The sequence below is a fragment of the Rattus norvegicus genome, chromosome 4, assembly GCF_021556685.1.
Source record: "Rattus norvegicus strain SHRSP/BbbUtx chromosome 4, alternate assembly SHRSP_T2T, whole genome shotgun sequence".
Taxonomy (NCBI): Eukaryota; Metazoa; Chordata; class Mammalia; order Rodentia; family Muridae; genus Rattus; species Rattus norvegicus.
The window spans coordinates 176,865,355-176,889,374 of record NC_141537.1 but is presented as its reverse complement, the minus strand read 5'-3'; the positions used below and the strand labels follow the sequence as shown (position 1 = coordinate 176,889,374).

The window sequence follows — 24,020 nt, the reverse complement described above, 5'->3', positions numbered from 1 at the left end:
GACAATTAACTTGGACAAGACTGCCTCAAGGCTTTAAAAACAGCCCAACGCTCTTTGATGAGGCCTTACATCGGGACTTAGCTGACTTTCAAGTTCAGCACCCGACCCTCATACTCTTGCAGTACGTAGATGACCTCCTCCTAGCGGCCACTTCTGAAACTGCATGCCACCAGGGAACCGAATCCCTTTTACAGACTTTGGGACGATTGGGCTAACGAGCCTCTGCCAAAAAGGCTCAAATTTGCCAGACCCAGGTTACTTATTTAGGATATCAGCTACGGGATGGACAGCGATGGCTGACCCCGGCCAGGAAACAGACTGTGGCCGGCATCCCTGCCCCCAAGAATGGCTGACAGCTAAGCGAGTTGTTGGGGACGGCGGGATTCTGCCGCCTCTGGATTCCTGGGTTTGCTGAGATGGCAGCCCCTTTGTACCCCCTCACTAAACCGAGGGTGCTCTTCCTGTGGGGACCAGAGCAACAAAAAGCATTTGATAACATCAAACAGGCCTTATTGTCCTCCCCTGCCTTGGGTCTCCCTGATATTACCAAACCCTTTGAACTGTTCGTAGACGGGAAACAGGGGTATACTAAAGGGGTCCTAACACAAAGGTTGGGACCCTGGAAGCACCCTATAGCCTACCTGTCTAAGAAATTGGACCCTGTGGCCTCCAGCTGGCCACCGTGCCTGAGGATGGCAAAGACGCTGGAAAATTGACCTTGGAACAGCCACTCACCATCCTGGCACCCCATGCAGTGGAGGCCTTGATAAAGCAGCCCCCGGACCGCTGGCTCTCTAATTCCTGCATGACCCACTATCAAGCCTTGTTACTGGATGCAGAGCGAGTTCAGTTTGGGCCCGTAGTTGTTCTCAATCCTGCCACCTTGCTTCCTCTACCAGAGGAGGCAGAACAGCATGATTGCCTACAAATCCTCACAGAAGTACATGGAACCAGGCCGGACCTATCGGAACAGCCTCTTCAGAATGCTGACCACACATGGTACACGGATGGCAGCAGCTTCTTGGCAGATGGGGAGCGAAAGGCTGGAGCCACGGTCACTATGGAGGACAAAGTGATTTGGGCAAGAGCCCTGCCTGCTGGTACCTCCACACAATGGGCTGAACTCATCGCCTTGACTCAGGCACTCAAGATGGCAAAAGGTAAGAGGCTAAATGTGTATACAGACAGCCGTTACGCCTTTGCCATGGCACACATCCACGGGGAGATCTACTGGAGGCGGAGGCTGCTCACATCTGAGGGTAAGGATATCAAAAATAAGGCTGAAATTCTGGCCCTCTTTGAAGCCCTATTCTTGCCCAAAAGACTGAGTATTATGCATTGTCCAGGACACTAGAAAGGGCACAACCCAGAGGCACGAGGAAACCGGCTGGCCGATGCCATGGCGCAAGAAGCGGCCATGAGCAAACAAATTCTGTCCTTAAATAGCCCAGACCAACCCACGTCCCCACTGGTGGGACAAACCAGTTGGGTTTATACCCATGAGGACATAGGGCTCCTATTAAAAATGGGGGCCACCTACTATCCTCAACTAAAACAGTGGGTCTTCAAAGGAAAGAGAGTTATGCCAATAAATATGACTTTTGAATTGATCTCCTTTCTACATAAATTGACCCATTTGGGGTTTAAGAAGATGAAAACCTTACTAGATCGAGAAGAGATAAACCTGTGTTTTTTGAATCGGGACAAAGCAATACAAAAAGTGACTGAGGGTTGCAAAGCATGCGCTCAGGTTAACCCTGGAAGGACCATGATTGGACAAGGAGTTCGTCCTAGGGGACACCGCCCCAGCATCCATTGGGAAATTGATTTTACTGAAATTAAACCAGGTATGTATGGATACAAGTATCTTCTAGTGTTTGTAGACACCTTCTCAGGATGGGTCGAAGCCTTCCCCACAAAGCACGAGACTGCAAAGATGGTCCTCGAAGAAATCTTTCCCAGGTATGGCATGCCTCAAGCGTTGGGGTCGGACAACGGACCCGCTTTCATCTTCCAAGTAAGTCAGTTGGTGGCCAAATTACTGGGGATTGATTGGAAATTACATTGTGCCTATAGACCCCAGAGTTCAGGTCAGGTAGAACGCATGAATAGAACAATTAAGGAGACTTTATTCAAACTTACGCTTGCAACTGGCTCAAAGGACTGGGTGGCCCTCCTTCCCCTAGTTCTATATCGGGCCCAGAACACCCCGGGGCCCCCATGGTCTAACTCCCTTTGAAATAATGTCTGGAGCACCACCCCCATTTGTCCATTTCTTTGATTCAAACATTGCTGATTTTGCTGAGAGCCCTTCTCTGAAGGCCCATCTGCAGGCCCTACAGATCGTGCAGAGAGACGTCTGGAAACCTCTGGCCGCTGCTTACCAGGACAAGCTTGAGCATCCGGTGGTGCCACACCCGTTCCAGATTGGAGACACCAAGTGGGTGCGCAGACATCAGACTAAGAATCTCAGTCACGGTGGAAAGGACCCTACACCGTCCTCCTGACTACCCCGACAGCCCTAAAGGTAGAGAGGATCGCGGCCTAGATCCACGTGTCACACGTCAAGGCAGCCCGGTCTGAGGAATCGACTAATCACAACACTACACACCAGACATGGAAAGTTCAGCACACCCCAAACCCCTTAAAGTTAAAGCTCCTACGTGGCTCCTCCTAGCCCTTTTGTGGCCCGGAGTCTGTGGGGGAATAAGCCCCCACCACATTTATAACATTACCTGGACAGTCACTAATCTCATGACAGGAGGGATGGCAAATGCTACCTCTGTTAGGGGGACACTGGCCGACGTCTTCCCTCCCTTATACTTTGACCTTTGTGATGTGGTGGACTACAAGTGGGAGCCTGGCACTACCCATAATTGGCATCCCTCAACTACCTACTATGGTTGTGGCCCGGCGTCCCACAGCAAGGAGATCTATGTTTGCCCTGGACACAGAGTGAGCCGGGAGTGTGGAGGGCCGGGGAGTGGATACTGTGCCCAGTGGGGATGTGAGACCAGACCACTGGGGATGCGTATTGGAAGCCATCCTCCTCTTGGGACCTGATAACTCTGAAACGAGACGGTCGTTCTCCTTGTACCTCGTGTAAACGGGGCGGGAAATGCAATCCCCTCGTCCTCCACTTCACTGACTCAGGTAGGAGAGCGACTTGGGACGGGCCCAAATCTTGGGGCCTGCGCTTATATGTCACAGGGACTGACCCGGTGGGCCTGTTCTCTCTAAATAGACAGGTGTCTCCCCTGGCCACTCGACCCATTGGACCCAACCTAGTTCTACAAGATCAGAGACCTCCCTCGCTCCCATCACAGGCCCAACCCCCGTCATTGCCTAAAGTCACTCAGGCCCCTGGTAGCACCCCTACAAACCCCTCTTACACGACGGGGGGCTCCACCATTCTGACCTCCCCATCGCCAGGCACCAGGGATTGACTATTCAATTTGGTGACTGGTGCATATCTGGCTCTCAATTATTCAGACCCTTCTAGGACTCAGGAGTGCTGGTTGTGCCTCGTTTCCGGCCCGCCCTATTATGAAGGGGTGGCAGTCATTGGAAACTATACCAACCTGACCACTGCCCCGGACAGCTGTGCCAATACCCCTAGCCACAAACTAACTCTGCCCGAGGTCTCAGGACGAGGGCTCTGCTTGGGGAATGTACCCCACACACACCAGACCCTCTGCAACACCACTCAGAGGGTTCCCACTGGGAACTACTTCCTGACAGCCCCAAGAGGCACGTACTGGGCCTGCAACACCGGACTAACACCCTGCATCTCGGCCACAGTCCTCAATCAATCCTCTGACTATTGTGTATTAGTAGAAATTTGGCCCAAAGTCACCTACCATGAACCTGAATATATATACTCGGTTTTCGAGAGACAGACTCGATTCCGACGAGGGCCTGCCACCCTGACCTTAGCTTTACTCCTAGGAGGAATCACCTTGGGGGGAGTGGCTGCGGGTATAGGGACCGGGACCACTGCACTCATAGAAACTGGTCATTTCCGTCAGCTACAAGCAGCCATGAATGCAGATCTTAAAGCTATAGAAGATTCTGTGAGTGCATTAGAAAAATCCTTGACATCGTTGTCTGAGGTGGTCCTCCAAAACAGACGGGGGTTAGATATGTTGTTCCTCCGCGAGGGTGGATTGTGTGCTGCTCTAAAAGAAGAGTGTTGTTTCTATGCAGACCATACTGGAATAGTAAGAGATAATATGGCTAAGCTTCGAGAACGCTTGGCCCAGAGACAAAAGTTGTTTGATTCCCAACAAGGGTGGTTCGAGGGGTGGTTTAACCGATCCCCTTGGTTTGCTACCCTCCTGACTACCCTGATGGGACCCCTACTTATTCTTCTCCTAATTCTCCTTTTTGGAGCCTGTATCCTTAATAGGCTGGTACAGTTCATGAGGGATAGACTTTCAGTCATTCAGACTCTCGTACTGACAGAGCAGTACCATAGGCTGAGACAACAGGAGACAGAGATTTCTTAACCAAGTCGAGTGAAAGATTCCACTCAAAGTTAGCAAAAAAAAATGGGGGAATGAAAGGTTTAATATACAGAAAACCATCAACATAATTCATTATACTGAAAGACCCTGGCTTAGCAGCAGTAACGCCATTTTGCAAGGCTGTACTTAAGATGAATGGTTCAGGGAAAGGTCAGAACACTGAGAACACAGCAGCTGCCAAGCAGGATGTGAGTGGTTGAGCACCTGGCGACAGGAGGATTGTGGTTAGGCACCTGACAATGAAAAAGAGGAATGTGGAAAGCCCCAGGAGAGGTCCCACACCCTGGTGGGGGGCCGAGTCAGCAGTTATGTTCCTGGAAGGCGGCTAGGGAACTTGCCCCCGGGCTGAACCCTCGCCTCATTAGAATTCACCAATTATATCCCTGTAACCATGCATCTGCTTCTGTATGCTTGCTTCTGCTCCCCAGAACCCTATAAAAAACCCATCCTTGGTTCTGCTGGGCGCGCCAGTCCCCCGAGTTGACTGAAGTGCCCACAGGTGCCTATGTATCCTGACAATAAACCAAATCCTCTTGCTGATTGCATCCTGTGGTCTCGATCTGGTCATTGGGCTGGAGGGTCTCCTTCCCGAGGGAAAGTTCTCTCTGAGAGCTTTTCAATACAAACAGACTGAAAGATAAAAACCACATGATCATTTCATTAGATGCTGAGAAAGCATTTGACAAAATTCAACACTCCTTCATGATAAAAGTCCTGGAAAGATCAGGAATTCAGGGCCCATAGCTAAACATAGTAAAAGCCATATACAGCAAACCAGTAGCTAACATCAAACTAAATGGAGAGAAACTTGAAGCAATCCCACTAAAATCAGCGACTAGACAAGACTGCCCACTCTCTCCCTACTTATTCACTATAATACTCGAAGTCCTAGCCAGAGCAATCAGACAGTGAAAGGAGGTCAAAGGTATACAAATTGTAAGGGGAGAAATCAAAATAGATTTTCATTCTTAATTACCAGCTCTTCACAGTTTGTTTTGGGCTATATTTTTCTGCCCAATATTGAAAAGGCCCTATTATTTACCCAAGCAGGGTAAAGCTATACTTTATTTGCCTGAAGTCATTAAGTCATTTAACTGTCATCTCCAAGACTTACTGCCTGCATTTGCTAACCTTGGCCTAGTCCTTCTCAAAGCTTCTAGACTGTGCTCATCCTGTCTTTACCTATCTATCTTATTCTCTCTTCTGCCCGTCTCTCCATAAAACTCTCCTGGTAAAACAGCTCTCTCTTCCCTTTTTCTCTCTGCACTGCGCTCTTAAGAAGCTTCCTACTCCTCTCTTCTGATTGCTGTGCATATCTTACTCAGTCAAATCTTGGTCTTATTAATTACTTTGTCTGTCACTCAATTAAATATCAATTTCCAACTCAAGTGCTTCTTTCTACAAACTGTCTTTGCCTTCATTGTTTGGGATTAAAGTTAGGTGCTAAGGGTGTGTCCATATTCCAGACAGAGGAATTAAAGGTGTATGCTAAGCACTGAGCCACACCACAGCTAGAAACTTTTTTTCAGTAAATCATATAATCTCCAGATTTGCTTAATGATCAAATATCTTGCAACAAAGCAGTAGTGCCATAGACCTTTAATATCAGCATTCAGGTGGCAGAAATAGGTACATGTGTATGAGCTTGAGGCCACAAGGGTCTACTGAGTAAGTTCCAGGACAGCCAAATCACACCAAATAATCCTATCTCAAAAAACTGCATGCATACATATAAAGTTGCACCCTCCCATTCTTGGATTGAATGCTAGGCTCCTTGTGCATGAGGCAGCACTCAAGCACCAAGTGATAGTCCAAGCCCACAGCATCTGCTCCAGCTGCTGAAATGAATAGGGGATGGAGAGGTGAGTTGAAGGTGGATTAAGTTCCTGCTTATGGAGCTTCATGTCTATCTGGTGTAGAGACTTCAGCAGGCAGCAATGGAGAGAGTGATGGTAAAAAAAAATTCAGCCAAGGTCAGTATGAAGACATGGGGATACCAATGTCAGCCAAATTAGGAAGCCAGCATGCAGCCCATCAGCCCAAAAGAAAAGCTCTTTACTAGCCAGAGGTTAGACTTGTGTGAAGTTCTCTCTCCTATGAACATTCCAGAAATAAACAGTATCTTTATCTTCATATGAATATGAAGTAGGGAAACTACTTCATATTCAGTAGGATGTCCTGTATATATGAGCACAAAGTTAATGATTTGAATGCATTATGAGTTTTGCATTGAGTGAGTCTGTGATTAACCTATTCATTTTATTTCTTTTATTAAAATTTCCCTGTGGTATTTGTTTTAATGATAAGTTATATTTTATTATAAGATCTCAAAAGGTCCTCTAGGCTTATGTACTGTACTTCCTAGGCTTTGAGCGTGTTAAAATTCTGAACGGAGATGAACTAAGTCTTCTTCATTAAAAAAGAAAAACAACAAAGGGACCCTTATTCAAATATGTATCTGCCTGTGAGAAACACAAAACCAAAAAGCTGATGGTAGTAATGCATTTGTAAGAATTTACTAATTAGGTGGTCTTGCTAGCAGGTAGACAAGAAGTTGGCAGGAAAGGCTGTGGGTCTTAGGTCAGGTGGAGGGCACTGTGTCTCGTGTTGTTGTGCTGCTCAGATCCACTGAGCTCTGTGGAATGGTGGGTAAAACTGTGATATTATGTTCATTTCCCTCTTATTGATGGGCATAATTTCCCCAAAGCCAGTTCCTATAATATTTAGTCCATCAGTAATTTGGTGAGTGATATGTATCTAAATTTGGAAAATACATGGAGTCATTTATAAAAGTACCAATTCTCAGTATTCAGCTGTAATTCTCTCAGAGTCAAAGGGTGTTACTTCTTGGGAAAGGAATAAATTTGACCCAAATCATTCCCCTTTCTTAGTATTCTCATTTCTTTTCTTTTTTTCCTTTTGGTTGGATTGTGACAGGGTCTTCCTATGTATCCAGGATGGCCTGGAACATACCTATGTAGCTTATACTGGCACCATGGCTATTAAGTAATTGTCAATTTGATGCATTGTAGAATAATCTGGAGAAGAGGCTCAATGAGAAATTGTTTATATTGGTTGGCCTGTAGGTAGGTCTGAGTGGGAAGGTTTTACTTTGATATTGAAAGAACCAGTTCCCTGGGAATAACACCATTCCTAGGCAGGGTTCCTGCAATGGATGAGTGGAAAGGAAATATACGTAGGCAGCCAGATCAGCTGAATTAACCCTGGGGATCAATGGCATAACAGATCTCACAGTCAGATTCCCTTCACATCCAAAAGTACATGTTAAAGATGAAGTCCTCAATGCTTCTTCATAGAAAAGCATGGGAAACTTCAGCAACCTCAAAATGGTGGATTGATATCAATTTACTTATCATTGAATCAGATAGAGAGACAATGTGATCCAGAAGAAAGGAAAGCAGTCACTGCTTTCCTGCATCCTAATAGGGCCAATGGGATTTCAAAGAAGAGAAATCTGAATACATTTCATATTTGCCAAATTGCCTAACCAAGACTATTTCAGGTAGTGTAGAGATGAAACTGAAAACAGATGCATTTCCACAAATTCATAATTATGGAAGAAAAAGCAGGGAAGAATCTCGAACACATGGGAACTGGAGAAAATTTCCTGAACAAAACACTGAAAAAAACACCAATGGCTTATGCTCTAAGATCAAGAATCAACAAATGGGATCTCATAAAACTGCAACGCTACTGTAAGGCAAAGGACACTGTTGTTAGGACAACATGGCAACCAACAGATTGGGAAAAGATCTTTACCAATCCTACAACTGATAGAGGGCTTATATCCAAAATATACAAAGAACTCAAGAAGTTAGACCACAGGGAGACAAATAACCCTATTAAAAATGGAGTTCAGAGCTAAACAAAGAATTCACAGCTGAGGAATGCCGAATGGCGGAGAAACACCTAAAGAAATGTTCAACATCTTTAGTCATAAGGGAAATGCAAATCAAAACAACCCTGAGATTTCACCTCACACCAGTGAGAATGGCTAAGATCAAAAGCACAGGTGACAGCAACTGCTGGCGAGGATGTGGAGAAAGAAGAACACTCCTCCATTGTTGGTGGCATTGCAGACTGGTACAACCATTCTGGAAATCAGTTTGGAGATTCTTCAGAAAACTGGACATTGTACTACCTGAGGACCCAGCTATACCTCTCTTGGGCATATACCCAAAAGATGCCCCAACATATAACAAAAACACATGCTCTACTATGTTCATAGCAACCTTATTTATAATAGCCAGAAGCTGGAAAGAACCCAGATGCCCTTCAACAGAGGAATGGATACAGAAAATATGGTACATCTACACAGTGGAATATTACTCAGCTATCAAAAACAATGACTTTATGAAATTTATAGGCAAATGGATGGAACTGGAAAATATCATCCTGAGTGAGATAACCCAATCACAGGAAAACACACATGGTATGCACTCATTGATAAGTGGCTATTAGCCCAAATGCTTGAATTACCCTAGATGCCTATGACAAATGAAACTCAAAAAGGATGACCAAAATGCGAATGCTTCACTCCTTCTTTAAAAGGGGAACAAGAATACCCTTGGGAGGGAATCGGGAGGCAAAGTTTAGAACAGAGGCTGAAGGAACACCCATTCAGAGCCTGCCCCACATGTGGCCCATACATATACAGCCACCCAATTAGATAAGATGGATGAAGCAAAGAAGTGTAGGTCAACAGGAACCGGATGTAGATCTCTCCTGAGAGACATAGCCAGAATACAGCAAATACATAGGTGAATGCCAGCAGCAAACCACTGAACTGAGAACGGGACCCCTGTTGAAGGAATCTTAGAAAGGACTGAAAGAGCTTGAAAGGACTTGAGACCCCATATGAACAACAATGCCAACCAACCAGAGCTTCCAGGACTAAGCCACTATCCAAAGACTATACATGGACTGACCCTGGGCTCCATCCTCATAGGTAGCAATGAATAGCCTAGTAAGGGTACCAGTGGAAGGGGAAGCCCTTGGTCCTGCCAGGACTGAACCCCCAGTGAACGTGTTTGTTGGGGGGAGGGCGGTAATGGGGGAGGATGCGGAGGGGTACACCCATATAAAAGGGGAAGGGGGGTTAGGGGGATGTTGGCCGTGAAACCGGGAAGGGGAATAACAATCGAAATGTAAATAAGAAATACTCAAGTTAATAAAGATGGAAAAAAATAAATAAAAATTAAAAAAAAAAGATGGAACTTAATATTTTTAAATATTTGGGACATTAACAATCTCCATTTTTAAGATAAAATAACTTGTATCAGATGAAGTGTTTGTTTGGATAAGAATGTTTTTAATTACGGGAAAATTAAAGTTAGTACATGTTCGCTGTGTGACATAGGTAGAACATGTGACCATGAATTCTTTTTTAAGGTTATTATTTATTTTATGTATACACTGTTGGTGTCTTCAGACATTCCAGAAGAGGACATTGGATCCCATTACAGATGGTTGTGAGCCATCATGAGGTTGCTGAAAATTGAACTCACGACCTCTTGAAGAGCAGCCAGTTCTCTTAACTGATGAGCTATCTCTCCAGCCCAGCCCTGAATTCTTACTCAATTCTCCAGTTACTGAGGATTGACTTCACTGCACCTGTTTCCTGCTGGAAAATATGGGAAACAATTATTATTTTGTGCAATCAGACATATGTCTCTGTGTGAAATAAATGTATAAGCTTGCTTAGAATATAGTAAATTCTCAATAAGCATTATCATTATTTTTATTTTTATTTTTATTGCAAAAAGAGCATAGTAAAATCAAATATGTGTTCAGTGCCTGGAGTAATACTTAAAAAATTTTATCTTGACTATATGTAAAATATAATTTCGAATCTCAGTGTTAGACAAGGTTTCTTCACTAGGGCTGAGAAACAATACCTTCTTGTTTTTGGGCCATATTGTTTTGGCCGTATTTGGGATTTTTTTTAATGTGAATCTGTAGTTCATTTTATTGGAAAAGTAAGTTGTACATTATCTTAATTTAAATAAATTGTGAAAAAATCTCTCTAATAAAAAAAAAAATCCCAGTGCCCTCCATCGTGATCTTCATACTGAAATTTGCCACAAACTACACGTATTGTCTTTCTCCATCATTCATATCCTTGTAAATGGTATTTTATTTCCCATACCCCACATAAAGGCAATTACAGTTTTCTGATTGTGGCAGAAGCGAATAGAAGGTCCACATGGAAGTTGTAGAAAGTGTAGTCACCGTTGTGCTGATTTCCCATAGAGGAATATCAGCTCTTGACCCATCAATGCAAAGGGAACTCCTGAGCTTGAGCTTTTGGCAGTCTACCAGCATCTGTCTGGGGTTGCAGACATCAAAGTGGTTTACAAAATGGAGACAAGATTTTTGGTGGGAGTGATGACAGCATTAATTCAAGATACCCTGTGTACCTCATTGTCTTTCACTGTGAAGAGGCAGCATGATCGCAGAAACTCTTATAAAGAAGAACAAATAATTAGGGCTGGCTTACACTTTCAAAGGTTTAGTCCATTGTCTTCGTGGTGGGAAGCATGCTGGTATGCAGGCAGACATGGTCCTAGAGAAGTAGCTGAGGGTCCTGCATCCTCATCTGCAAGCAGCAGAAGTGAATGCCACTCTAAGTATAGCATGAGCGTCTCAGAACTAAAAATCCTCCCCAGAGTAACTAACAGACTTCCTCCAAGAAAGCCACACCTCGTCCAAAGCCATGCCACCTCCGAGACCACACTTCCTAACAAAACCACTCAACACTTAGAAGCATTCAAACACTTGAGTCTATAGGGGTTATTTCTATTCAAACTGCCACATTTCACTCCTTGGCTCCCATAGACTTGTAGCCATATTATAATGTAAAATTGCATTCAGTTCAATTTCAAAAGTCCTCATAGTCTATAAAAGTTTTAAACGTGTTTAAAAGTCCAAAGTCTCTTCTAATCATCCCCTGTAAAATCAAACTGAAAATCAGATCACACATAATTCTAATATAGGATGGCACAGGATATATTATTACTCTTTCAAAATGGAGGAAAAGGAGCATAGCAAGGAGATACTTAAACCAAAACAGAGAGAGAGAGAGAGAGAGAGAGAGAGAGAGAGAGAGGCCAGTCAAACTCTAACTTCTGTCATGTTAAAATGCAGTTCAAGTCTCCAGCTGCTTTCTGCTTTGTTGACCTAAACATACCTCTCTCTTCCAGTTGTTTTCATTCCATTAGCAGCTTTATTGGGCAGGTGTCTCATGGCTGTGTTGTCTCCACCATGTTGGTGATTCCAAGGCAATTCAGGCTTCACCTCCATAGCTTCACACAATGACCTTCCAAGCCTCTACACAGGGTCAGCTGCACAACTGTCTCCTGCAGTGGAGTTGCTTAGTTGCAGAGGGAGATTCCATAACCCTTTCCCCTATCCTTAGCTCTAAAGCCAGAACCTCATAGCCAAAGATGACACATTCCCCTGCTTTCTGCGGCTAGAACATGGCCCCCTTTTTTAATTATATCTTATCAGCATTTTTTTGTTATTGGATATTTCATTTATTTACATTTCAAATGTTATCTCTTTCCCAGTTTCCCCTCTGGAAAACCATATACCATCCTCTTTCCCCCTGCTTCCATGAGGGTGCTCCCACACCCACCCACCTACTGCTTCCCCCCTCCCCTCCCTGGAATTCCCCTACACTGGGGCATCTAGTCTTCACAGGACCAAGGGCCTCTCCTCCTATTGATTCCTGACACGGTCATCCTCTGCTACATATGTGGCTGGAGCCATGGGTCCCCACCATGTATACTCTTTGGTTGGTGGTTTAGTCCCTGGGAGCTCTGGGGATTCTAGTTGGTTAATACTGTTGTTCTTCTTAAAGGTTGCAAACCCCTTCAGCTCCTTCAGTCGTTTCTCTAACTCCTCTATTGGGGACCCGGTGCTCAGTGCAGTGGCTGAGCACCTGCCTCTGTATTTGTCAGGCTCTGGCAGAGCCTCTCAGGAGACAGCTATATCAGGCTCCTGTCAGCAAGCACTTCTTGGCATGGCAATAGTGGCTATGTTTGGTGTCTGTATATGGGGTAGATCCCCAGGTGGGGCAGCTTTCTGTGTTCAATGGTTTTCTTCACTGCCAAAGCTTGGTTGTCCTGAAACTCAATCTGTAGATCAGGTTAGCCTCCAAATCAGAGATCTGCTTTCCTTTGTCTTGTCTCCAGAGTGCTGCTACTAAAGGAATATCACCATTCTTGGATTTGAACTGTTTTAATTTCAGAAATTGGGAGCTCACCTGGTGGGATCTTTCCCCAAGGTCACCAGTTCCTTTATATCATTTGATATCAGACTGTTCTTTAACCTGTTTATCTTTCTGAACTCAGGACTTAACTGAATTCTTCTTCTTGATTCTTCTTTTCTCCTTAGATGGTACATTTTGTGTTTTTCTTTACTCAGCTTTTTCCTTTTCATTGTAGATCTGCATACAGAATGAACACTAATAACCATGCTACAAAGTCAATATTAGGCTGTTTTGAGATTTTTCTGCCAGTGAAGTTAATCTGAAACTCTTCAGTTTAGACTTAAGCAGACTTTGTTAGACAGGAGCACTGGTGAACACACTGACTGCTCATGCTTCAACAGGATTTGTCCCTTTTATATCTGATATGGAAACTTAATCTATATCATGAATTGGTAAGAGAGATCATGGGTTAGCAGGTCAGATTGGGGAGAGGTCATTACATGGGGGTTCTGCCCTTTGAATGGATCAATTCAGGCATCTAATTAAAGAAAGTTATTTTGAGTGACTGTGTTATAAAAGCCTAGGTCTACTATGCCTCACATGTTCTCCTGTGCTGCTAGCACTCCACAAATCCATGGTCTTGTCTTGGATACATCATTCTTGGAAGAGATATTAAGCCCAAGTAACATCTTTAAAATAGTAACCTGAGCTGTGTTTAGCATTGTTTCATTGGCAGCAGAAAAAAAGAAAAAAAATGAGCAAACAAACATGCTAACCCTGATGCTTGTTACAGTTCTACCAAGTTACATGTGCTACCTACATGCTACCAGCTATCTACTATCCTCAGTTGTTTTTCAGAGTTAAATCTCCATTTGAGTCTCAAAGAGTCTTGTTCTAAAATATGCTTTCCTTTTTGTTCAAAGATTTACTTAATTTTATTTATGTATATGTGATTTGCCTGAATGTGTGGCTAAGTACCATGTGTGTGCAGTACCCATGGAGGCCTAAAGAGGGAAATAATCCTCAGAAATGGAGTTACTGACTATTATGAGCCACCATGTGGGTGCTAGCAACCAAATCCAAGTCCCATCCAAGAGCAGCAGGTGCTCTAAAGTTGAGCTATCACTTCAGCCCCCTATGATGATAACTCTCAGAGCCATCTGTGGCCATCAAGGGCAAAGTCATGGAGCTTCTCAAAGTACATACCACAACAAGGTATGTTTGGAATTCTACAGTGATAGACTGGTGGAGGGAATGGTTGTAGACCTTGATTCTATGTCCTCTGGAGCAGGCTTTCTTCTTTAAGTTCTTATAAAGTTCTCTTTTCTTATCTCCCTTGGGAAATCTGACTGTTTTATTCTACAGAGTGTGAACTTGTACTCTCTGAAATCTCAACAGTTATTCCAGAAGCATTTTTACTTCTCCATGGCTGAATATTAAACTTTGGTTGACCCATGTATGCAGACAGAGGGGCAAAGGAAAGGAGAAATATAAGGGCAGTTTAAATGTAAAGGTAATTGTAAAGACAGTTGTAAATGTGAGATGAGCACACAGCTTGTCAAAGGGTAAGCATATTTGTAAAATGCTACCTCTATAATGTAAAAGTTTCCAGAAGGCCCATTTGGTAAACCGTTTGCTTTGCCTGAAAAGATTCTACACCTTGTGAAGCAGGTGTTCATTTGCTAACAATGCCAAAGTTTTCCACTACTGTGACTAGTCACTGACACTCACAAACAGCTCTCGTGTTTGCAATTGAGTTGGCCTGCCCTCTCGTCTTAAGCAATTACTAGTTGTGGGTTGGGAAGACAACTCAGTAAATTAGTTAAAGTGATTGCCAAGCAACCATGAAGACTTGGAGTTTAATCCCCAAAGTCCTCATAAAACCAGGACCTGTATGGCGGCACACAATCCCTGGATACAGAGGAGTCTCTGGGCAAACTGGCTAGCTAGACTAGAAGTGGGATTTGCTTTTGAGAATCTTCCTCAATAAGCAAGGTATGAATGATCAAGGAAAAATCCCAACATCAATCAATAGCCCTCCATATGCACATGCTACCCAGGTTCATTCAGACACAAACAGCTACACACACACACACACACACACACACACACACACATACATACACACACACACATACATACACACACACACACACACTATTGACTTAGTCCTTACTTCTCATAACTCCTATATTTTTCATAAGATCCCATGGTATTAATATCTTCTGTATTTTTAATATCTTGAATATCCTTAAGTAATCAGCTTCTCATATGAATAATATCATTCAATATATGACCTTCCCTCTCATTTTAAAATAACTTCTTTTTTTCCTCTTTTATTCCTGCATTAGCAGTTGTCTTTATAGTCAAAGTTTTAAAATTTTACTTACTGGGTGTATGCATGGATTCTTTCATATGTGCATCCATATTAAACCAAATCATCAGTTTGTAATTTGAGTTGGAAACCTGCATCTGTGTTTGTCCTCCTTTCAAGTTAAGAAAATATACACAGCATTAATTAAAATGGGGTACATATATAGATAGAGACTTCTCAAGAGAAGAATCACAAATGGCCAAGAAGAACTTGAAGAAATATTCAATATTCTTAGCTATGGGGCAATTCAAACCAGAAGACTCTGAGTTCCATGTTACAGCTGTCAGAATGGCGAAGATCCAAAACATAAGTGACAGCTCATGCTCATGATGATGTGGAACAAGAATACTCCTCCACGAAAGTACAAACTTGTACAGACACTTTGAAAATCAATGTCTGTTTCTCAGAAAATTGGGACGTGATCAACAAGTCCCAGCTATATCTGGGCATATATGCAAAAGATATTCCACCATCTTATAAAACTTGCTCAACTACGTTCCTAGCAGATCTAGACATAATAGCCAGAAACTGAAAATTACTTAGATATCCTTCAACCAAAGATTGGATTTAATGTAGTGGTACATTTATGCAATTTTATATTACTCAGCTATGAGAAACAGTGACATCACAAAATTTGCAGGCAAATGGATGGAGCTAGAAAATATCATCATGAGTGAGGTACCCCAGACCATGAAAGACAAACATGGTATGCACTCAAGTGAATAGTAACTACAATGTAAAGAATAACCATGCTGTAATCTACAGACCCACAGAAGCTAAGTAACAAGAGGGGCTCCAGGAGTGGCAGGTGAAAGGATGCCTGGATTTCCCTGTGAAATACTACTAGAATAAATATTGTAGGTAGACTTGGGGGCATGGCAACAAGAGGGATCAGGTGGGAAAAGTATAGAGGGAGAGAGTATTAGGAGAGACAACTGGAACTGGGGATCCATTCAGGGGCAAAATAAAAACCAAGTGTAGTGGAAACTGTCAGGAATCTATTAGGGTGACCATAGCTAAGATTCCAAGTAACAGGGGATGCAAAGCCTGAACCAGCCATCTCCTATAACCAGGCAAGACTTCTAGTGGAGCGATTGGAACACCAACTCAGCCACAAAAACTTTGACCTACAATTTGTCCCTCCATAACCACCGCCATCCCATCTGCTTTCCCCTTTGTCTCTATGTGGGTTCTCCCCTACCCACCCACCCACTCCTGCCCCAATGCTCTAGATGTGCTAGTAAAGGTGACATAGAAGCTGTAGGAGAGGCTGATCAGTGACTGGTCTGTTGAGATCTGAGTTTGCAAACCAACCATAGCATGAACACTAATCCACAGCATAGGGCTGCACCAAACAGAGTCACTCCTGATAAGTAGCGGGCACCTCATCTGGTTCATCTCAGCTGTTACCACCAAGGGCCGTAGTCAAGCCACTCCTATAATAGAATTTAGAATTCCCAATTGTTAGTAACTACTCCAGAAAGTTTACCCACTGTGCTTGTCTAACAATAGATTGGGGGAGGACAACTCCAGACACTGCAGACACAATGTCTGCAGCAGTAATGGCTGCTACAATAGCAGTGAAAGTGTCAAGGTCTTTTCCAGGACAGTTCAGGATCAGTCATTTTTCTCTGGAACAACCAGCAGACAATGGAACCATTTCTGAGATCTGTACAACCAGGGCAGAGTTCCCCAGTCCACAGCAGCTTTACGCAGGTGGCATTCCTGTGAAGCTACAGTCTGTAAAATGACCAGTTAAGGCAGCAAGAGTCACCAGGGAATGAAGGGGGCAGCAACGGCTGGAGTCCAGTCTTCTCCAGAAAGCAGCAGTGCACAGAGGGTCAGAGAGTGGGCCATAGTGGGACGGGACACACGCAGCGGTAACACTGACTGCAGTAACGGCAAAATCTCTGTGATGACAAAGGATGAAGGGGAATCTTTCATCTTCCTCTCAGGGCAGAGGGATGACTCCAAGGACCCGAACCACGAGAGCTGAATCTTCATGTAACCAGGATCAGCAAGTCTCAGCAACCACTCAGGCAGCTGGCACACTCTTGTAGCATCCTGTAGAAAAAACACAAACATTCCCTCTTCCCCATATAAAATATCTGGACAGGATCATGTCACTATGTGGATCTCTCTATTTCACCTAGGCAGAAGTATGCCTAGTTGTAGGGTGCCATAAACTTTGGCATCCAAATTTTAAAACTGAAATAAAAGGAGCATTATTTAGCATACAGGGATAACTCCCCCTTTTTATTTATAAAGATATAGTAAAGATATTATTTATTAAGGTAAATCCTCAAGGATTAAATTGAGGACACTGAGCACTTGTATTTATAAATTGACTTGTATACCAAATTATTGTCTCCAGCATTATTGTTTTGGATATATAAAGAATGAGATTTTTTTGACTAATTGTTCCTATGTAAGGCCTATAGTCTGTCTGGTATCATTGCTACCTTGCTAAAGAGCCCAGGCAATCCAGTTTGAGTTCTTAAATATCCTATAAAGGAACAGTACTTAGTGCTCTTAACCACTAAGCCATTTCTCTAGCACCTCACAAACTTTATTTACCTAAACATAAGCATTAATTAGAAATGTCAAATCCTGTAAATATTGTCTAGATTTAGTCGTACTAGAAATCCCTGAGGTGGCAGGGTGAGGCTGGGAATTTAAAGTAAGCAAATGGAGTCTTCCTCTTTTCCTATCAACTCTATCGCCATTTTCTATGGTTTTGTATAGTTGTCTGAGCCAGAGCACTGAAAGGGCAGTGAGTTGTCAGACAATTTATACTGAAATCATCACTCACTGATTTCATGTAGAAAACTTGTCTCTAATAAAGCATTAAGTAATTGAAATCAATTGTAAACCACAAGCCAAACATTGGCTATCAGTATATGAATTGAAAGCTTGATTTAAAAACAGTGGCTAAAGCACGGAATTTAATAATGTACTGAAGCAACAGAAACTCAAGAGAATAAACAAGTGATCCAATCATACATGTAGCCTTTTCATTAGATGAACCACCTATAAATACAGTAAGCGCATTTCCTATGGGTTGTATGCACAAATATACAGGAAGTACAAAAGCATGCAAAGAGTAAAATTATCAATTTTGCCTGAAAAATTTGTATATGTAATAGGCCAAATATCAGTATTTTGTAATAACCCATTAACTGTTGTTTAGAATAAGATATGTTTCACCAGGTTTCTTTTTAAAATACTTCCATGACTCTAGTCTACAATTCTGTATTAACACAGCTGAAGCTTTATCTCCAATGTGCATAACAAAGACCTAAGTCCTCTGGTAGGGTGAGGTACTTAGCCAATTAACATATCCTTAGAAGCTTGAAATTAGTTTCAAATATTCTTTTCTGGAGTAGTGCAACAGCTACTCCCCAAATATTAAAGCTCATTTTGAGAGCAAAGGTTTGTAGTAAAAATTTCCATATGCACTGAAAGATTTAAAGTTATAACTTCTTACATCGAAGAAGCAACAAAATTGCATAATATAAGGCTATTAGCCATTCTTAATGATATCACTCTATGGGCTCTCTAAAATTATAAGCAGGCTCACGAAATGAAAACTCAAAATCAATCCTCTAAATCTATCTTGAAATGGCAGTTGGAGTAAGTAAACTGGCTGTAATGTTCTCACAAGTTCCAAAACCTCATCAATCTTTCATAAATCTTGTAACAATCTCTACCTGTTTGATTTTTTCTTAATTAAAAATAAGTTTGAGTTAGTCAATGTAACACTGGCAAACCTTAATCACAATCTTTAAGTTTTCTTTGTAACACCAGAGCACAACCACAAGGTCACCTGAGTTCTGAGTACATGACTAGGCAGCTGTCCTTGGGGCAGTGGAATTAGCATTAAAATACAGATAGCTTCAGGGCAAACCACAACTTTGGAAAGCAAAACTCGACCTCCAACAATCTAGTACAAAGCTTGACTGCCAATTCCTATATATGAACGCACGATGGCGTAGTCTCTAGTACCTCAACAAAGAGACATTGTCCTAAATTCTTTTAGAAGCCTGGTTTCTAGGATAAGAATTCCATAAAAATATTATCTCAATTTAGACCTGTTTCCCTGGGTTGGCTCATGCCACATGTTGTCTAGAAATGACTCCATCCAAATTACGAGTTTTATGTCAACTTTCTGTTACCAATATTATACCATTTTAACCATATCCAATAACTAAAAAGGCCAACAATCTATGACCAAGGCAAGTAGAGCATATTTACACATTTAAAACCAGTGAGAAACAAATTTGAATTGGCTACACATATCTTTAATATTTAGACCAAAGACCATTTTTACCTTTTTAGCTATGATTTTAAGAGGAGCATCTTGTCACCTGTTGAGTCAAATAGTAAGTCAGGGATTTCTCTAAGAAAAACAGCTCTCAACTCTTGTACCAAAGAAGCTGAGAAGCTGCTGGCGCCTTTAAGATCAGCTCGTGCAGACGCTTAGCTTCTGGGCAGCTTCTCCAGCTGACCTATGTTCCTAGCTACAGGTGCAGGGCTCTAAAGGCCTGATTAAAACTGTTTTTTATTCATTTGTTCCTTTTTGAAACGAGTTAAAACCAAGTCAAGGTGTGAACGACCAGCAGAAAAAGTTTTTACCATTTTTTCTTTTGAACATGAAACATAAAACATTTAAACAAGGAGAAGCAAGAACCACAGACATAAACTGACAGACATGGGGACATCCTGGTGCACCAGGGACAGACAATAGACAAAGAGGGAAAAAACCAGATGGTGTTCACAGTGACTATCAACTCGAGTGGAGTCGATATGGACGATGGATTGTCTCAATTCCTGGACTAGTCCATCAACGTGTTGAAACCCAATTCCTGTAAGATACTGAGATATATTATCTGAGCAGCACGACTGACATTCGCCAATGGTATGGAAGTGAAACACAGTCCTGAGTATTTCCACTCACAACCCAATTACATTAACTCCATCAAGCTGTGCATGGGCTTTGAGATGTCCTTTTGTTTGATTCTCCTGAATAAATTTTCAGGCAGTCTGCCTCTATCAAGCCTAATCAGTATGATTCTGCAAAGCTTATAGAGCCTGATCACACCTTTTACAAGCACAAAGACAAAAGTTTTCTCCCCAAATACTGTGTTCCTTTTATCTCCTCCCTTTTTCTCTCCCAGGGCATTTTTTCCCACTCTATCACCTCTATCGGTGGTAAGACCGCAGAGGGGCCTGGTGCTTGAGATCGATCAGTATCATTTTTTCGTTGCAACCTTTCACTACGCTCCGTTTCTGACATGCTTTCCTGAATTTCGTCCAGGGCCTCTTGGCCTGCCGCTATTATAGGATGAAAAATGTCTTTACCTAAACAATCCTTAACCATCTGCCAAATTCCTAACGTTCCCAGCCTCAGACTACCATGTAATAGAGGCCTCAACAGCACCCTCAGCAGAAGGAGAAAGATACGATAGGTCAAGACCAAACAATTCGGAAATCATCATGACTGTCGGAGCTTACCTCAATTCCTGCCACTTCTGGATTCTCTCCACGGACGGAGGACTCCCTCCCGGCGCCTGGCGATGGTGTGGCATTTTTTATCCCGGGTTCTCGGCACCAAATGTCCCACGCGCGACCTCGCCAGCAAGAAAACACACGGGGACATACGAATCCTTGCGGCAGCCAAAACCTTTTATTAAATCTTAAAGAGAGCGCCCCGCGCGCCCGCATGGCGCAGCTTATATACACCCTAGTGCGGCGCATCCACACCTGATTGGTCGCTCACCCATGATCTTATAAGGCACGCCCCGGAGTGGGCAAAGACCTGGCACGAAGACACTCTTGCACATGCGCACACAGTTAACTTCCTGAAAGGAAGTCGGCTGGCGCGGCGGAGGCCAGCGCCAACTTGTAATGGTGGAGGCTATCCTGGCCTTCCATGTGGGGCGCAGTGGAAGCCAGAGCCATCTTGTGGTGGCGAATGTTAAAGCGGCCCTCTACATGTGTGTATATGTTTGCTTGGATAAATGTGTGTGTCATGTGTGTATTGTGACCTCAGAAATGAGAACAGGATACCTTTGACCTGGAGATATAGGTGGTTATGAGCCACTATGTCGGGACTTGAACATATGTCTTCTGCAAACACAGCTATGCTCTTAACCAACGATCTCTCTCTAGTCCCAACTTTTCTTTCAGTGAGAGAACCTAACTGCTCCCTCTCCTTATACAAGAATTATGCATGCAAACATATAAAGAGCTGTGTTTGTATAAAATATCTTAGTAGGAGGTGAAAGAGATAAAAAACAAATTATCTATATATGTTCCCAGAAGAGGTGTTTAATAGCTGGAGTAAAATGTAAGAGTCTCATGTTTCTACTAAATGGAAGGACAATGTACTGTTTAAGCCAATCTAGGTAAAGTTCTGGCCAAAAGCAAATAGGAAAACATGACCAAATCCAAGCAAACACCAAACAAGAAGTTCAAACAGTATTTCTCCTTCCCTACAGTCTAGTAAACAGGCAGCCAGAGGACAAAGTGCTAAGAGGAGGCAAACAGGGTCAAACCAAAGGGAATTACAAATAGATATAACAACTGTCCTTGGTTAATAATTTTAAAAATGTGGCACAAATTCATTTGAAAGTTCATTTTTACTTCAGTGAAGTAGGAGAGGTCAGAAACTTATTGATAGATGGATGAAAAAAGTAGTTTAGTGTCATTTTGAATTTCAGTCAAATATGTTAGAGGAAACCCAAATCTTGAAATAAGAAGCTAAGTTTTTTAAGGTTACCTAAATTGGATAATAAGAAGGAAATTATTTTTTTTTGTAATGGGAAAAAGTTTATTTAAATGCAAACCAGTGTGAGTTATGGAATAAGAAGTAAAACAAACTCCATGAGGATCAAGGAAAAGACATAATGAGACATTTTGGCTAAGGACTTAGTTCTTCCTTGTATATATTTCTTTTGTTTTCTGGAGAAATAATATCTTAATCTTCTTTTAAACTTGTTTTAACTAATTGAGTGAGTAGTTTGTAGTATAATAGGAATCTATTTTCTTGGATGAAAGTGAAGGATAGGACTACAGAATGGAGGACCACACTGACCAGAACTGTCAGTGTCAGTGGCTCCTCATTGCGTGCGCGCGCACACACACACACACACACACACGGAGAGACAGAGAGATATTGAGAATATACTGAAAATTTAACTAAAATGACTATGATATAGGTAGTACCATGGGTTAGGGGTTTCCAGACTGAGTGAAAAGGATAAAGTGAGTGGATCACTAGCATCCATCTCTCTCTGCTTCACTGTAGGTTTAGATTTTTCAAAACCAATTTTAATAAGGGTTCCTAAATGCTTTGACTCTCTTTTCTAGCCCACTGTCTAAAGGTAGGGGAGGAAAGATGGTAAACGGGACAAAAGGATGTGGACTGTTTAGTTCTTTGTGAGCAATATTGATCTCCATTTTCAGGATAGCAGCAGTCCAGTTCAGAGAGTGTCACCAAACATGAATTAGCAGTGGAAGAACTATCTAGCAGAGATGGTCAGGCCTCTGCTGAATTGTCAAGAGTCAGCAGAAGCAGCCCAAATCAGCTGGAATGTGAGAAGACATTCTCTGCCACACATCTCTCAGCAACATAAAGATCACTGAAGACAGAAGACCACATAAGTATTGTCTGTCTAGCTATGCAAGTGTGTTTGCACTGTCCATTAAATCCAACTTATACGTCATCCAAACAACATGTGTCCTATCATGGGTCTACTTCGGCAAAGCATCACGTGATTCTGTATCACATGACACAGCCAGAAAGCTCCACTTAACTTTCCGACTGTGAATGTAATGAGACAGCAGCTTCTCAGTCCTCTTACAGACACCCTGCCATGATGGACTACACCCTCAAGGTCTCACCCAAATAATTTCTGCCTCAAATTGCTTCTGTCAAATATTTTGCCTCAGAAATGGAAAAAGTAACTATTGCAATGATCAGGGAAGCAGACTGTAACCCACTGAGTAGGATCAAATATGTAAGTCCATGCTGTCTTAATTAGTCTATATTGGGACATAAGGGAAGCCTTGCCCTAAAGCAGAAATCTACCATAACTGTATGATCTAGAGCATTGCACACAAATGTCCTATGAAACAAATGAAAAATTAATAGAAATGGAAGATCCACATAGACCAAAGTTCATATTACCAATACTGAGATAAAATGGAGATCATACACTTGAAACTTTGGAAAGGCATCATATATCATTCCCATAGATTCTCACTCAAACTGTGTAATGAGAACCTTTTCATGAAGCGACTTTAGACAGATTTGTATTAACAGGTATTTTGGAAAGCTGACGTTCTTAGAGGATTTAATTAAAATCTTTACATACATGTGTATGTATATCTGTCACATGTGTGTTGGTGCCAAAGGAAGCTAGAAGGATGTGTTAGATATCCTGGAGCTGGAGTTAGAAATGAGTCTGAACCATCTGATGTGTATTCTTGGAAGAGCAGCAAGAGCTCTTAAGCAGTAAACCTTCTCTCCATCCCCATGATATTCCATGTAAATGGCCAGAATTACCCTCTTTCCAAGAAAATGATGAGAGACTGTTTGTATCCCAAGAAACTACAGATGATCATCAACAATGTCGAGATTGGATTGAATCTTGGGATAACGTTTTTTTAAAACCTTTAAAATGGCCTGTGGGATGGTTCAGTGGGTAAACATTACTTGCTGCCAAGCATGAGGACATTAATCAGATCCCTAAATTCATGTGGTGGAAGTAGAGAATGGACTCCTGTGAGTTCTCTTCAAACTTGTATACACATGCCACAATATATACACGTGAAACACACACACACACACACACACACACACACACACACACTGGAAAAGTCA

The 24,020-nt window shown here is 42.5% G+C and overlaps 1 long non-coding RNA gene across 2 annotated transcripts; it reads right to left on the bottom strand.

Moving 5' to 3' along the window:
• Positions 1-9,926: 9,926 nt before the first annotated feature.
• Positions 9,927-16,571, bottom strand: LOC108350790 (uncharacterized). Of its 2 annotated transcripts, none has more exons than XR_015687139.1 (6): positions 16,518-16,571; positions 15,150-15,245; positions 12,814-12,996; positions 11,737-11,905; positions 11,047-11,145; positions 9,927-10,170 (listed from the first exon to the last, which is right to left on the bottom strand). It is a non-coding gene; the product is annotated as an uncharacterized LOC108350790 (long non-coding RNA). The 2 variants fall into 2 exon arrangements; XR_015687138.1 differs by having other exon boundaries at positions 16,448-16,554.
• Positions 16,572-24,020: the final 7,449 nt, after the last annotated feature.